The sequence below is a fragment of the Muntiacus reevesi genome, chromosome 1 (genome assembly GCF_963930625.1).
Source record: "Muntiacus reevesi chromosome 1, mMunRee1.1, whole genome shotgun sequence".
Taxonomy (NCBI): Eukaryota; Metazoa; Chordata; class Mammalia; order Artiodactyla; family Cervidae; genus Muntiacus; species Muntiacus reevesi.
Window position 1 is genome coordinate 64,056,225 of NC_089249.1, and position 14,965 is coordinate 64,071,189.

Here is a 14,965-nt window from a genome sequence, read left to right on the forward strand (position 1 = left end):
TCAAGAATACAAGAAATGTAAATAAAACAATAAATAAAATTAACCTAATTTGCATTTATAGAATATATACCCAACAGTTGCAAGAGATAGATTCTTATCATGTGCACGTGGAATTTTTACCAAAAAGTTCATACATGCATTGGGTCATATGTATATCAACAAGTTTTTAATGCTTGAAATCACATAAAACGTGTTCTCTGATCATTGCAGAGTTAAGCTAGAAATCATTAAAGACAAAATACACAATAGAAATTTCAAGAGTTAGTATCTAAGAGAACAGGATGGAAGTTCATTGATTTTCATGATCTAGTCTCAGAAAGAAAGTCACATGAAACAAATATTCAAAAGGAGACAACATAAACTCCACCACTCCCCTGGAGAGGCATCAAGGTGACGCTTACAAGAGAGCAAGTGGGATGGGATATACTGAAATATATGGATGACAGACACTCAAATTACAACCATAGTTCGATGCTATGATATACTCACCAGACTGCCTAAAATTAAACACTGGCAATAGCAAATATTAATGAGGATGTGAAGCAAACAGGATGTTCCTGTTCATTGCTGGTAAGAAGGTAAATTAGTACAACCCTTTGGAAAATTGTTTCCTAGTATCTAAACACATGCTTGTCCTATGGCCCAGCAGTCTCACTCCTGATTCATACTTAACAGAAGTAAGTATATATGTGCACCAGCAGAGAAGTACTAATACTAGAATGCTTCAGCAGCTAACAGTCATTAAGAATATAGAATGTTTGAACAACAAGAACTGTCTAATTAATAGCAGGCTAGATAAATAAAGTCTGGTAAATATTTTTAAATACTGACCTAGAGAATAGGTATTTTATTACGTGCCTATCACTTTGGTGTGATTGAGCTTCTGAGGTTATTGGTTGGAGAGGGTGATCAGTGAGTGCTGGCTGTGAAGGTAGAAAGTGGGTCACTGCAGGGAAAACCAATTCTGCCGGTTTCAGATTTCCACATAAAGTGAGCTGGCCACAGGACAAAAACATTGATTAATAGGGACATTCCAGCAGCATTCAGTTCTTAGTCCTTCCAGCTGCCAGTCCCCCTCCTAGACAAAAACAAGCTCAACCTGAAAGCCCCACTTACACATGAAAAGGGCTGAACTCCCCAAAAGTCAGGTCCCGCAGACAGAGCACGTTTTCTGCGGGTTCTCAGTGACTCCTCCTAAGTCCACTTGGTTGTAAAGCCCCTCTCGGTTTGTGTAGACTTCCCTGGTGGCTCAGACTGTAAAGCGTCTGCCTACAATGCGGGAGGCCAGGGTTCAATCCCTGGGTCAGGAAGATCCCCTGGAGAAGGAAATGGCAACCCACTCCAGTACTCTCGCCTGGAAAATCCCATGGACGGAGGAGCCTGGTGGGCTACAGTCCATGGGGTCGCAAATGGGGTCAGACACAACTGAGTGACTTCAACGTCAATGTCATGTTGGTCTGTGTACAGTATATCCCTTTGTTGTTGTTCAGTCACTGAGTCGTGTCCAACTCTTTTTCGACTCCATAGACTGTAGCCCACCAGGCTCCTCTGTCCAATGGGATATCCCAGGCAAGAATACTGGAGCGGGCTGCCATTTCCTTCTCCACAGTATACTCCTTAGCAGTCGGTTTTTAGTAGCTGATCCCAAATCAACTAGCCCTTTTCAGATATGTTCAAGAAAGTCAAACACACAGTAACACTTCACAGGCTATCCCTTCCTGCAATTATCATCATAAAATCTGAGGTATAAACTAACACAGCTGCACTGACTTTTGAGTCATCATCCAATCAACCCCACTACACTGTACAGAACCAGGCTTAAACTAGCTCAGATGAATGTCTACAGTATCTTTAAAAATGAAAAGGCAACTCACAAACTGGGAGAAAAAAATGAAAATCACATATCTGATGATGAACTCATATCCAAAATATACATTTAAAAAACTCTAAAAACCCGCTAAAAAAGAAACAACACAATTTTGATTATGGTAGTGATCTCACTTATTTGTATATCAAACTTTACCAATCTGCACATTTTAAATATGTACTGTATGAATAACAATTATACCTTAAATAAAACTGTGGGCTTTTTAAAGCTATGGAAAGAGAATTATTAATAAAACTCTCTTCTAGGAGCCAATATAGTGATGTGGGAAGTATGAAAATGGTGTAATTAAGGCCAAAATTAAGGTCAGCTCTGCTCTGCCACTTAGTAGCCATGAAAGCTTATATAAATAACTTAGTCATAAAACTGGGATATCAGTTTTACCTAGTGATAGAAATTAAACAATATAGTAAAACATATATTATTTATATTATATACAATATATAACCTACATTATTACAATATAACACTTATCTCCTGCATTAATAGGTGGATTCTTTACCACTGAGCCACCAGGGAAGCCCATTCTAAGCAGCGGATCATCACCCAAGTCTGAACAATCCTCCCTGTACTTAACAAATTCCTGAAATTCCATCCTCCTTGTTTTATCTCTTTAGCTAAAAGCTTGAGCCTTTTTAAAACTAAGTTATTCATGGAGAGAGCAAATATCCCACCAGCAGAATCCCAGTGCTCGTTTCCTAGGGCTTCTGTAACAAATTCCCACAAACTGAGTGGCTTAAAAACCACACACACACACACACACACAGCACAAATAAATTCTCTCAGGTTTAAAGGCCAGAAATCTGAGATCCGGTGCTGGCAGGGACACTCTCCCTCCAAAGACTCCAGGAAAGGTTTTGTCCTTGCCTCTTCCTTGCTTCTGTTGGCTCTAGGAGTTTCTTGGCGTGTGACAGTGTAACTCCAACCTCTGCCTCTGTCTTCAAATGGTCATCTCATCTCTGTCTTCTCTTGTCTCCATTTTTTACATATAAATTTATTTATTTTTAATTGGAAAATAATTACTTTACAATATTGTGTTGGTTTCTGCTCTATATCAACATGAGTCAGCCACAGGTCTTAGAGGAAACCATAGGCTGTACACTCTTTGACATACATCACACCAGGGTCCTCTATGACTAAGTAATGAAAATTTAAAAACAAAAATGGGACTTACTCAAACTTAAAAGCTTTTGCACAGCAAAGGAAATAATAAACAACATTAAAAGACAAACCTCAGAATGGGAGAAAATAATTGCAAATGAAACAACAGACAAAAGGATTAATCTCCAGAATATGTAAGTAACACTTACAGTGCTTGTGTTCTTTTTAAGTGACATCTTCCACTGAATTTATGGTCTACCCTAGTCCATGAATGGGCTTCCCTCATAGCTCAGTTGGTAAAGAATGCAGGTTGACCCCAGTTCAATTCCTGGGTCAGGAATATCTGCTGAAGAAGGGATAGGCTACCCATTCCAGTATAGGGCCACCCAAGATGGACAGGTCATGGTGGAGAGTTCTGACAAAATGTGGTTCACTAGAGAAGGGAATGGCAAACCACTTCAGTATCTTGCCTTGAGAACCCCATGAAGAGTATGAAAAGGCAAAAAGATAGAACACTGAAAAATGAACTCCCCAGGTCAGTAGGTGTCCAATATGCTACTGGAGATCAGTGGAGAAATAATTCCAGAAAGAATGAAGAGACAGAGCCAATGCAAAAACAACACCCAGTTGTGGATGTGACTGATGACGGAAGCAAGGTCCAATGCTGTAAAGAGCAATAATACACAGGAACCTGGAATGTTAGGTCCATGAATTAAGGCAAATTGGAAGTGATCATAGAGGAGATGGCAAGAATGAACATTGATATTTTAGGAATCAGTGAACTAAAATGGACTAGAATGTGTGAATTTAACTCAGATGACCATTATATCTACTACTGTGGGCAAGAATCCCTTAGAAGAAATGGAGTAGCCTTAATAGTCAACAAAAGAGTCTGAAAAGCAGTACTTGGATGCAATCTCAAAAATGACAGAATGATCTCTGTTCATTTCCAAGACAAACCATTCAATATCACACATTAATTCAAGTCTATGCCCCAACCAGTAATGCTGAAGAAGTTGAATGGTTCTATGAAGACCTATAAGACCTTCTAGAACTAACTCCCCAAAAAGATTTCCATTTCATCATAGGGGACTGAAATGCAAAAGTAGGAAGTCAAGAGATACTGGAGTAATAGGCAAATTTTGCCTTGAAGTACAAAATAAAGCAGGGCAAAGGCTAATAGAGTTTTGCCAAGAGAATGCACCAATCATAGCAAACACCCTCTCCCAACAACACAAGAGAAGACTCTACACATGGACATCACCAGATGGTCAATACCAAAATCAGATTGATTACATTATTTGCAGCCAAAGATGGAGAAGCTCTATACAGTCAGCAAAAACAAGACCAGGAGCTGACTGTGGCTCAGATCATGAACTCCTTTATTGCCAAATTCAGAGTTAAATTGAAGAAATAAGGGGAAATCACTAGACCATTCAGGTATGACCTAAATCAAATCCCTTATGATTATACAGTGGAAGTGACAAACAGATTTGAGGAATTATATCTGATAGAGTGCCTGAAAAACTATGGATGGAGGTTTGTGACATTGTGGAGGAGGCTGTGATAAAGACCATCCCCAAGAAAAAGAAATGCAAAAAGGCAAAATGGTCATCTGAGGAGGTCTTACAGATAGCCGAGAAAAGAAGAGAAGCTAAAGGCAAAGGAGAAAAGGAAAAATATACCCATCTGAATGCAGAGTTCCAAAGAATAGCAAGGAGAGATAAGAAAGCCTTCCTCAGTGGTCCGTGCAAAGAAATAGAGAAAAACAACAGAATGGGAAAGACTAGAGATCTCTTCAAGAAAATTGAAGATACCAAGGGAACATTTCATGAAAAGATGGGCATAATAAAGGACAGAAATGGTATGGGCCTAACAGAAGCAGAAGATATTCAGAAGAGGTGGCAAAAATACACAGAACTATACAAAAAAGACCTTCATGACCCAGATAACCATGATGGTGTGATTACTCACCTAGAGCCAGATATCCTGGAATGTGAAGTCAAGTGGGCCTCAGGAAGCATCACTATGAACAAAGCTAGTGAAGGTGATGGAATTCCAGCTGAGTTATTTCAAATCCTAAAAGATGATGCTGTTAAAATGCTGCACTCAATATGCCAACAAATTTGGAAAACGCAGCAGTGGCCACAGGACAGGAAAAGGTCAGTTTTCATTCCAATCCCAAAGAAAGGCAATCCCAAAGAATGTTCAAACTACCACACAACCATACTCATCTCACATGCTAGCAAAGTAATGCTCAAAGTTCTCCAAGCCAGTCTTCAACAGTACGTGAACTATGGACTTCAGATATTCAAGCTGGATTTAGATACGGCAGAGGAACCAGAGATCAAATTGCCAACATCTGTTGGATCATCAAAAAAGGCAAGAGAGTTCCAGAAAAACAACTACTTCTGCTTTATTGACTATGCCAATGTCTTTGACTGTGTGGATCACAATAAACTACGGAAAATTCTCAAAGAGATAGGAATACCAGACGACCTTACCTGACTCCTGAGAAATTTGTATGCAGGGCAAGAAGCAACAGTTAAAACTGGACATGGAACAACAGACTGGCTCCAAATCAGGAAAGGAGTATGTCAAGGCTGTATATTGTCACCCTGCTTATTTAACCTACATGCAGAGTGAAGTGAAGAAGAGAAATCGCTCAGTCATGTCTGACTGTTTGCGACCCCATGGACTGTAGCCCACCAGGCTCCTCGGTCCATGGGATTTCCCAGGCATGAATACTGGAGTGGGTTGCCATTTCCTTCTCCAGGGGATCTTCCTGACCCAGGGATCGAGCCCCGGTCTCCCACACTATAGGCAGATGCTTTACCATCCAAGTTACCAGGGAAGAGTCAGATATGTAGAGTACATCATGCGAAATGTTGGGCTGCATGAAACACAAGCTGGAATCAATATTGCCCAGAGAAATATCAATAACCTCAGATATGCAGATGACACCACCCTTATGGCAGAAAGTGAAGAACTAAAGAGCCTCTTGACAAAAGTGAAAGAGGAGAGTGAAAAAGTTGGCTTAAAATTCAACATTCAGAAAACTAAGATCATGGCATCTGGTCCCATCACTTCATGGCAAATAAATGGGGAAACAATGGAAACAATGAGAGACCTTATTTTGGGGGATCTCCAAATTTACTGCAGATGGTGACTGCAGCCATGAAATTAAAAGATGCTTGCTCCTTGGTAGAAAAACTATGACCAACGTAGACAGCATTTTAAAAAGCAGAGACATTACTTTGCTGACAAAGGTCTGTCTAATCAAAGCTATGGTTTTTCCAGTAGTCATGTATGGATGTGAGAGTTGGACTATAAAGAAAGCTGAGTGCCGAAGAATTGATGCTTTTGAACTGTGGTGTTGGAGAAGACTCTTGAGAGTCCCTTGGACTGCAAGGAGATCAAACCAGTCACTCTTAAAGGAAAATTAGTCCTGAATTGGAAGGACTCATGCTGAAGCTGAAATTCCAGTACTTTGGCCATCTGATGTGAAGAACAGACACATTGGAAAAGACCCTGATGCTGGGAAAGATTGAAGGCAGGAGGAGAAGGGTATGACAGAGGTTGGGATGGTTGGATGGCATCACCAACTCAATGTTTGAGTTTGAGTAAGGTCCAGGACTTGGTGGTGACAGGGAGCCCTGGTGTGCTACAGACCATGGGGTCACAAAGAGTCGGACACAAGTGATCAATTAAACTGAACTGAATCCATGATGATCGTTTTTGACTCAATTAATCTGCAACAATCTTTTTTCCAAAAAGGCTTGCATTCGCAGGTTCTAGGAGATATATCTTTGCTGGGGCCATCATTCAACCCACTGTAACTTTAGATCCAGCCCCGGGGTAATACAACTGTACTCTTTTCTGTGGAACCAGGAGAGAGATTTGCAAAAGTGCACCTAGTGCTGAAAGAGGCAGAGCCAACAGGGCAGAGTTCATTCAGGGATGAGGTGTGCTCGCTGTCCCAGCAGGGAGTCTTAACATTTCCAGCCCCATCCGCAAATCTCATCCTTGGGTGAATGAAGAACCTAAGAAAGGGGTGTAGACATTGGATAGAGGTGTCAAGACTTCTATTTTTGCCTGAGTTAGACCCTGACCTCAAACACCTTAAATTCAAACCTAGCTGCTGTGTGTCACTTTCTCTGGAGGAAAACCTACAGGTAGAGAGTCACCCATCTTCCATCTGGGCAAATTTCCTGAGGTAATTCATGAGTTAACATTAAAATGTAAAACCCCCTATCCCGTGGTGCCGCTTGGTGGAGCCTTCACGCATATCCATCACCTCCATCCAACCTCCCCAGTAAACCCAGCACAGTTTTAAGAACTGGTGTTCTTGTGATGCAAACCCACCTCCCGACAGGCCCTCCCCTCTGTCAGCCGGAGGCTACTGCCCACCAGGCCCGCCCACACAGAGGGTCTGGAGTCTACCTCTGCTTCTTCGCTTCCTCCTCAGCTATGACCAGTTTTCTCGTCCTTTCCAAATAAAGGGTCAGACTTCCTTATCCTTCTATTATTCTAATTTGAATAATGTCTTTCTGTTTTCCTTAATTTTTTTCCAAGTCAAAAATCCATTTCTTGCTCTGACTTCAGATCTGATTTTTCAAGACTTTGCAGTGTCTTAGAACTTCTCACTCATCTGGTCAGGCGGCCTCTCCCCGTGGCATTTTCCTCTTCACTTTCAGCAAAGATCCTTAGCTGTGCTTTGCTTGCCTCTCTTCTCTTGAGGTCTGCACACCTGGTGGGGGGTGGGGCAAGAGATGGGGGCATGGCATGGTAGGTCTATGTGCCTTCATCATCTGTCCTTGGGAAATGGCTCCTCCCATCCACCCTTGCTCTTTTATCTCTTTTCCCATGAAAATTTTTCTGCCTTGCCTCTTTCACAAAGCTTGCTAGAAGCAGCTTGCTAAAAATAGATTTGCTTCAGTGACTTCTCTTCTTCCTTGGAGCCTGAACTTTGCCTGTATGGTCACTTTCACTGAAGCTCAGAAATCTGTTCCTTTTTTGCAAAAGCCAAATCAAGGAAGACACCCCCTCCCGTGCCTTTGCCTACATTTCATTTCCAAGGGACTCACTGAAAGGAAGTGACCAGCTGTCAGGGGGTCTGGGTTGAAGGATCCCAATTCCACTCTATTTTGGGTCTTGACAACCGGGCAACTGATTTAAAATTGGCTTACAAACTTTGCCAACTGCAATCCACAGTGGGACATACCATTTACTCACAGCATATGCGTATAGGTTTGTGTAAATTTTTAAAAGGTTTCAAAAATTGTATTTATCTTTAAAATGGATAGTAGCATTCTCTATTCTTTTTTTTTTTTTTCCTTCTTCTTCTTCTTTTCTTTTCCAGATGCTAGGTGCGACCCATTGATTTTATGATACACTAATAGGTCACAGTCTGCAATTTTAAAAAACACAGATTTAAAGAAAGCTGCCCCCATCTCTGCTGTTGGTTAGGAAGTCCATCAAACTCTGCTTTATTATTTATCTTCAATTCACCTTCCAGGCTTTTTAGCTGCTGCTTCCTGATCCTGTGATGAGGTGTGTATCGATCCTAGAGCCTCTGCTTCCCTGCCAGCCTGTTTGAACAGGCAGCCCTTGCTGCTTCCCAATCACAGTGTATCATCACACTCCATCTCAGGCATGCGGGTGGAGGCACAGACATGGTCATAAATCAAAACCTCTAGAGCCGCTGTCTCACTGACCTTGCAGATATAAATAGGGCCACTTGTCCAGCTCTCAGCCTCCTTCCTCCTTTCTTTCTCTGCAGTCCTGCTTCTCAGGAGAAAATAAGAGCAGCTTCACAATGCCACTGGGACACTTGTTCTCCATTCAGGTCATTTCAAGCCCTACCCCCACACCTGTATTAGACTCAGTAAACTGTCTCCAGCAAAATAGTCTTAGGACTATTAGGTTTACATCTCCTCCTCTCATAACAGGTTAACTCATAAAAGCACTTGGAATTTACATCCTTCCTTAACACTGGAGGATGCTGAGCTGAGTTTACTGCTGCTTGAATTTTTGCATCAGCAGTCAAAACAGATGCATTGTGAGGTTGGGGAGGGGAGTTTGAGCTTAACTTCCCTCTTTTCTCAATCATAAAACCTCCAACTTCTCAAAAGTGTACTGGGTAGTCTTCAAATGTGATTTCTCAAATTCACTGATGCATGAGCTGGAATTCAGTCTTTACCACCAACAAGAAGGAAGAATGTTTATCCACCATTTCTATTTTCAGATTTTAATTTCAAATACTCCCCTATCAAATGTACAGCCTTAGAGTTTAAGTATATTTAGGACAGGCTGTTAGTTCCTGGTATTTGTCACGTGAAATCAAATCCACACACTCTGAAGTCAGCATTGTTTAAGGAAAATGCTAGGATCAAGGGCTCGCAGAAAGACAGTACCCGGTGGGGACCCCAGGGGACACCACCTGCTGAGCTTCTGACTCGGGTCTTTCTGCACACTTGACAGGTGAGGACTTCTCCTGTATCTCTTTTCAGTTTGTGCCTGTCGCCTCCCTGAATGCAGGGCCCTGGAGACCTGCAGAGGAACAAAGAAAACGGATCTCTGGGAGAATGAGGGGCCATGCTAGGAGGAAGCCCTTATCATCCCCATAGTAACACGAGAATTCTTGGCTGATTACCCTTTCAAGGTTTTGATTTGATCCCCCTCATCAACTCAAATCTCATTTTAAAATAATACTGACCCTTAAGAAACAAGATAATTATTTTATTAACATTAATAAATAAGGGCTTTCCTGGCAGCTCAGTGGTAAAGAATCCGCCTGCAGTGCAGGAAGGTTCAGTCCCTGGGTTGAGAAGAGCCCCTAGAGAAGGAAACGGCAACCCAGTCCAGTATTCTTGCATGGGAAGTCCCATGGACAGAGGAGTCTGGTGAAATATAGTCTGTGGGGTCGCAAAGAGTCAACACAGCTGAGCCTGCATGCACTCTATGCATTAATAAATAAAAAAGTAAAACTCCCTTAATAAATATCATTGAAATGGAAATGTGACTCAAATTTATATAAAATTTAAGACTCTGAATCTAGTTTTATGAAATATTGATATGTTAAAACTGAGACTGCTTATATATTTTGGAGATTAATCCTTTGTTGCTTCATTTGCAAATATTTTCTCCCATCCTGAGGGTTATTTTTTAACCTTGCTTATGGTTTCCTTTGTTGTGCAAAAGCTTTTAAGTTTCTTTAGGTCCCATTTGTTTATTTCTGTTTTTATTTTTATTACTCTAGGAGGTGGGTCAAAAAGGATCTTGCTGGTTTATGTCATATGGTGTTCTGCCCATGTTTTCCTTTAAGAGTTTTATAGTTTCTGGTCTTTAATCCATTTTGAGTTCGTTTTTATGTATGGTGTTAGGAAGTGTTCTAGTTTCATTCCTTTACCTGTAGCTCAGGTATCCAGTTTTCCCAGCACAATTTATTGAAGAGTCTGTCTTTTCCCCATTGTATATTCTTACCTCCTTTGTCAAAGGTAAGATGACCAAAGGGGCGTGGGTTTATCTCTAGGCTTTCTATCTTGTTCCGTTGATCTGCATTTCTGTTTTGGTACCAGTGCCATACTGTCCTGATTACTGTAGCTTTGTATTATAGTATGAAGTCAAGGAGCCTGATTCCTCCAGCTCCAGATGAACCCATTTGCAGGACAGGAATTGAGATGCAGATGTAGAGGACATGTGGACATACATGGGGAAAGGGAGCATGGGGCACATTGAGAGAGAAGCATAGACATGCACATATACTATCAAGTGTAAGATAGATAGCTGGTGGGAAGCTGCTCTATAGCACAGGAAGCTCAGCTCTGTAATGACCTAGGGGGTGGGATGGGCGTGGGGTGGTAGGGAGGCTGAAGAAAGAAGGGATATGTGCATATATATAGCTAACTCATATACATATAGGTAATTCACTTTGTTGTAGCAGAAACAAACATCGTAAAGCAATTATATTCCAATTTTTAAAAAACTGAGACTGCCCTGAATCCTGGGCCCAAAATATCACCAGGGTCTGGAACAGTGTTAGGGCTTACTTTCATATTGGTGTTATTTTATTGTTGCTTCCCAACTGCAACAAACTGAGGTCAGCCACTGATATTTACTAGTTTCGGTATTACTATCAGGGAGAAGAATGCCTTAGCATTTGCTCAAAATTCACTACTTACTTACCCCTTGAAATGGTGTTGCTGTCATCTACTGCAGCCTAACAAATTGCCCCAAAATGTAATGACTTCAGACAATAACTTTATTTTGTCTTCTTTCTGTGGGAATCTGGACAGGATGGGGCAGCTTGTCTGTGTTTCATGTGGTGTCAGCTGGAGAGGCCCAAGAGGTGAAAGATGTTCCTCTAAAAGGTTCACCCACATGACTGAATGTTGGCTAGGAGCTTGGCAGGGAGCGTTGGTCAATAGCTTTTCCAGTTTGGTGGCTTTGGGGTGGTTGAGGTCATGTGACTTTTAATATGGAAGCTCAGGGCTTCTGAACAGAGAACACCAAGAGCCAGGAGCAGAGAGCTACACTTAAGGTTCAGATTCAGACACTGTAGTGTCACTCCCACCATATTTTATGTGAGAACAGTCATGGAAACCAACAGGATCCAAGGGAGAGGGATAAAGACCACCTCTGTGTGAGGGGTGCCATGGATCCGGGGCCACCATGAGAAAAGAATTTCTAACTGCCAATATAGGCCTCCGAGATGTACACATCTTGGCCTCAGAAGAGCTGAGAATGAGCATGGACACAAGATAGCCAGCACCCTGGATTTGCTCCTGGATTTGCTCCTGGGTTTGATACTGGGTTTGCATTCCAGTAAAATGATGAGCCAGTAGCCAATACTTGTTAAATACCATTGTGTTGTAACTATCGTATCTGCCACATTCCCTTAAATATGGTACTTCCCTGAGGACAAATTCAGTCAATCAGTGAATCAGAAAATATCTATTAAGTAGACATTAAATTAGATTCTGGGAACCTAACAGCTCACAAGATACTCTAACAGCACTAAAACTATTTTGCCACAGACAAGGTTTAATGAGTCTAATAGAGAAGGTGTGGTCTCTGCCTCACAGAGGTTATGGTTTTTTATAGGAAACAGAATTTATCAAATTATTTTGTAAATAAATGTAAAGTTACATTAATAGAAGTGCCACAAAGAAAAGGTGTATAGTGCAATGAGAGGTGGAAAACAGGGAAAGCTTCCCTACTGAAATGATGATTGAACTAAGATCTGAAAGATCAGTGAGGAGGGGGAGGACTGATTATCCAGGCAGTGGAAATTGGCTTTAGCGAAATGCCTGGGCAAAAGGAAAATTGGTGAGGATGGAAAGCCTAGAAAATCAGTGTGTTAGACAGAAGTGAGCCCAAGGGAAGCCAGCACAAGCTAAGGCTGGAGAGTAGAAAGAGACCAGAGACTGGAGGACCTTGGAGACTATCAAGTCTGATCGCCAAGGTGGTATGTGGACACCCTGCCTGGTGCCTAGGATTCTGTCCATTCATCCAGTCACCCATGTGACTACCCGTCTACCCATCTGTCCACTCACCATCCATGCAGTCATCAAAGCCTGCCTGGTCACTCACCTTCCATGTGCTGGAGGTACAGGGATAAATATGACTGCTTAATCTATATGAAAAAGGTCCATCTAGTCAAAGCTATGGTTTTTCCAGTAGTCATGTATGGATGTGAGAGCTGGACCATAAGGAAGGCAGAATGCCAAAGAATTGATGCTTCTGAACTGTGGTGCTGGAGAGCTCCTGAGAGTCCCTTGAACAGTAAGAGGATAAAACTAGCCAATTGTAAAGGAAATCAACCCTGAGTGTTCATTGGAAGGACTGATGCTGAAGCTGAAGCTCCAATACTTTGGCCACCTGATTCGAAGAGCTGACTCATTGGTGTTGGTCCTTTAATGGACCGGAACCTGGTGGTTCCGAGAGTAAGAGGGAGAAAGAGGCTGATATCCCCTGGTTTATGCGGGAAGCCAATAGAGTCCTGTTCTTAGGGCTCGCGCGGCTGCACGTAGGCACCAGGCGCCTTCTCGAGAGGGTCTTAGAAGCCCGGGCAAGAAAGTGAGCTCAGCGGGCCTCCGCGCTCCAAGGAATTAGCCAGAAATAGAGAGAGAAAGACAGAAAGAAGGAATAGAAAGAAAGAAAGACACGGGGACCAAAGCTCTGATGGAGCAAAGCTGTTTTAATCAACATGGCATGGGCATATATACTGTAGTAATTCTCAGCAAAGATAAAGATTAAAATTCCAGACTTACAAAACATAAGATGATCCCTATCAAAGAGAGAGAGTTGCAAACAATCATGTTTTACCATTTGGCTCATAATAAGGAAGAGGGTACTTATCACTGTAATGAGAAATGCCTGGATTCCTCAGCCCCGGGAAAGGCGTGCCTCTCCTCTTAATTCCTGAATATTTAGGAATCAATAAGGGCCAGAGGGTTCCTGACAGGTCCAAAACAGCACACAGGAAGCCTCTTGTTAAATGCTTCCTGACAATCGGAAAAAATGCTGGGAAAGATGGAAGGCGGGAGGAGAAGGGGGTGACAGAAAATGAGATGGGTAGACAGCATCATTGACTCAATGGACCATGAGTTTGAGCCAACTCTGGGAGATAGTGAAGGACAGGTAAGCCTGGTGTGCTGCAGTTCATGGGGTCATAAAGAGTCAGACATGGCTTAGCAACTGAATAATAACAAATCTGTACATTTACAGAGCTTGTGTACACCCCACCAGGCAGTCTACTCTTTATTATCTTTACAAAGCAATGAGTTCTCAAAAAAACCTCTCTAGTTCTGGCATCCAGGATAATATTAATACCTCACAAATCTCACTCAATATTCACACTCACTCCCCAGTTACACTTTTTTGAAATGCATCTTCTGGTCACAAGTTATACTTAGGAATAATCCATCACAGTTGCTCTTGGAAATCCCTCAGGAACTACCAGTGATGATGCTGACATTGTGCTGACCTGCATGGACAGATTTAGCCACATCCTGGGTACAGACATTAGCTACTCCTTTCTTCTGTCGAAGACATTTCTTCCTTCATATCTTTGCTGGTTCTGATCACATCATTCTCCCAAGTGGGAAATCCAGTGTGGTTGTCTACTACAAGGGAATTGTTCTGCTAATCAATTCAGCTAAATTTAGCACAACTTAGCTCCATTCAGTTCAGCTGTACTCAGCTCAACACAACCAAATCCATGCAACCATCCATCCATGTTTTCAACAAGTATTCTTTAAGTATTTTCTGTGTCAAAATCTATGTGGGGCCTGGGGATCCAGCTGGAGTTTCTCCACCAGCCAATTCATCTCCCCTTTCCAATCAAAATGTTATGCATGCATTGCAATGGACCGAAGACTGGACTCAGAGCAGGACTGTTCTATGTTTGCAACTTAGCTAGTCCACTTATTTACTGTTTGGGGCAATTTTTTTAAACATTTCTATGCCACAATTTCCTCACCTTAAATCATGAAAAATAAAACCTATTTTGTCAGGATTATTATAAATTCATAAAGGGCATCAAAATGGTATCCATAACCAACACATTGGATTAACATTGACCAAGGAACATAATATTGTTATTGTTGTTCAGTCACTCAGTCATGTCCGACTCTTCATGACTCCATGGACTGCAGCTCACCAGGCTTCCCTGTCCATCATCAACTCCCCAAGGTTGCTCAAACTCATGTCCATTGAGTTGGTGATGCCATCCAACCACCTCATCCTCTGTCGGCCTCTTTTCCTCCTGCCTTCAATCTTCCCCAGCATTAGGGTCTTTTCCAGTGAGTCAGCTCTTCATATCAAGTGGTCAAAGTGTTGGAGCTTCAGCTTCAGCATCAATCCTTCCAATGAATATTTAGGGCTTATTTCCTTTAGGATTTACTGGGTTGATCTCCTTGCAGTCCAAGGGACTCTCAAGAGTCTTCTCCAACACCACAGTTCAAAAGCATCAAT

General features: G+C 41.9%; 1 protein-coding gene across 3 annotated transcripts in view; it reads left to right on the top strand.

Annotated features, from left to right (window-relative positions):
* Window positions 1-14,965, top strand: part of STYXL2 (serine/threonine/tyrosine interacting like 2) — a 60,093-nt gene that overhangs the window by 5,085 nt on the left and 40,043 nt on the right. Inside the window, exon 2 of one of the 3 annotated variants that reach the window (XM_065946253.1) lies at window positions 6,287-6,553. The exons of the other annotated variants lie outside the window; for them this stretch is intronic. The gene's annotated coding sequence lies outside the window, so the exon portion shown is untranslated. The remainder of the gene's footprint in view (window positions 1-6,286; window positions 6,554-14,965) is intronic. 3 annotated transcript variants of the gene reach the window in all.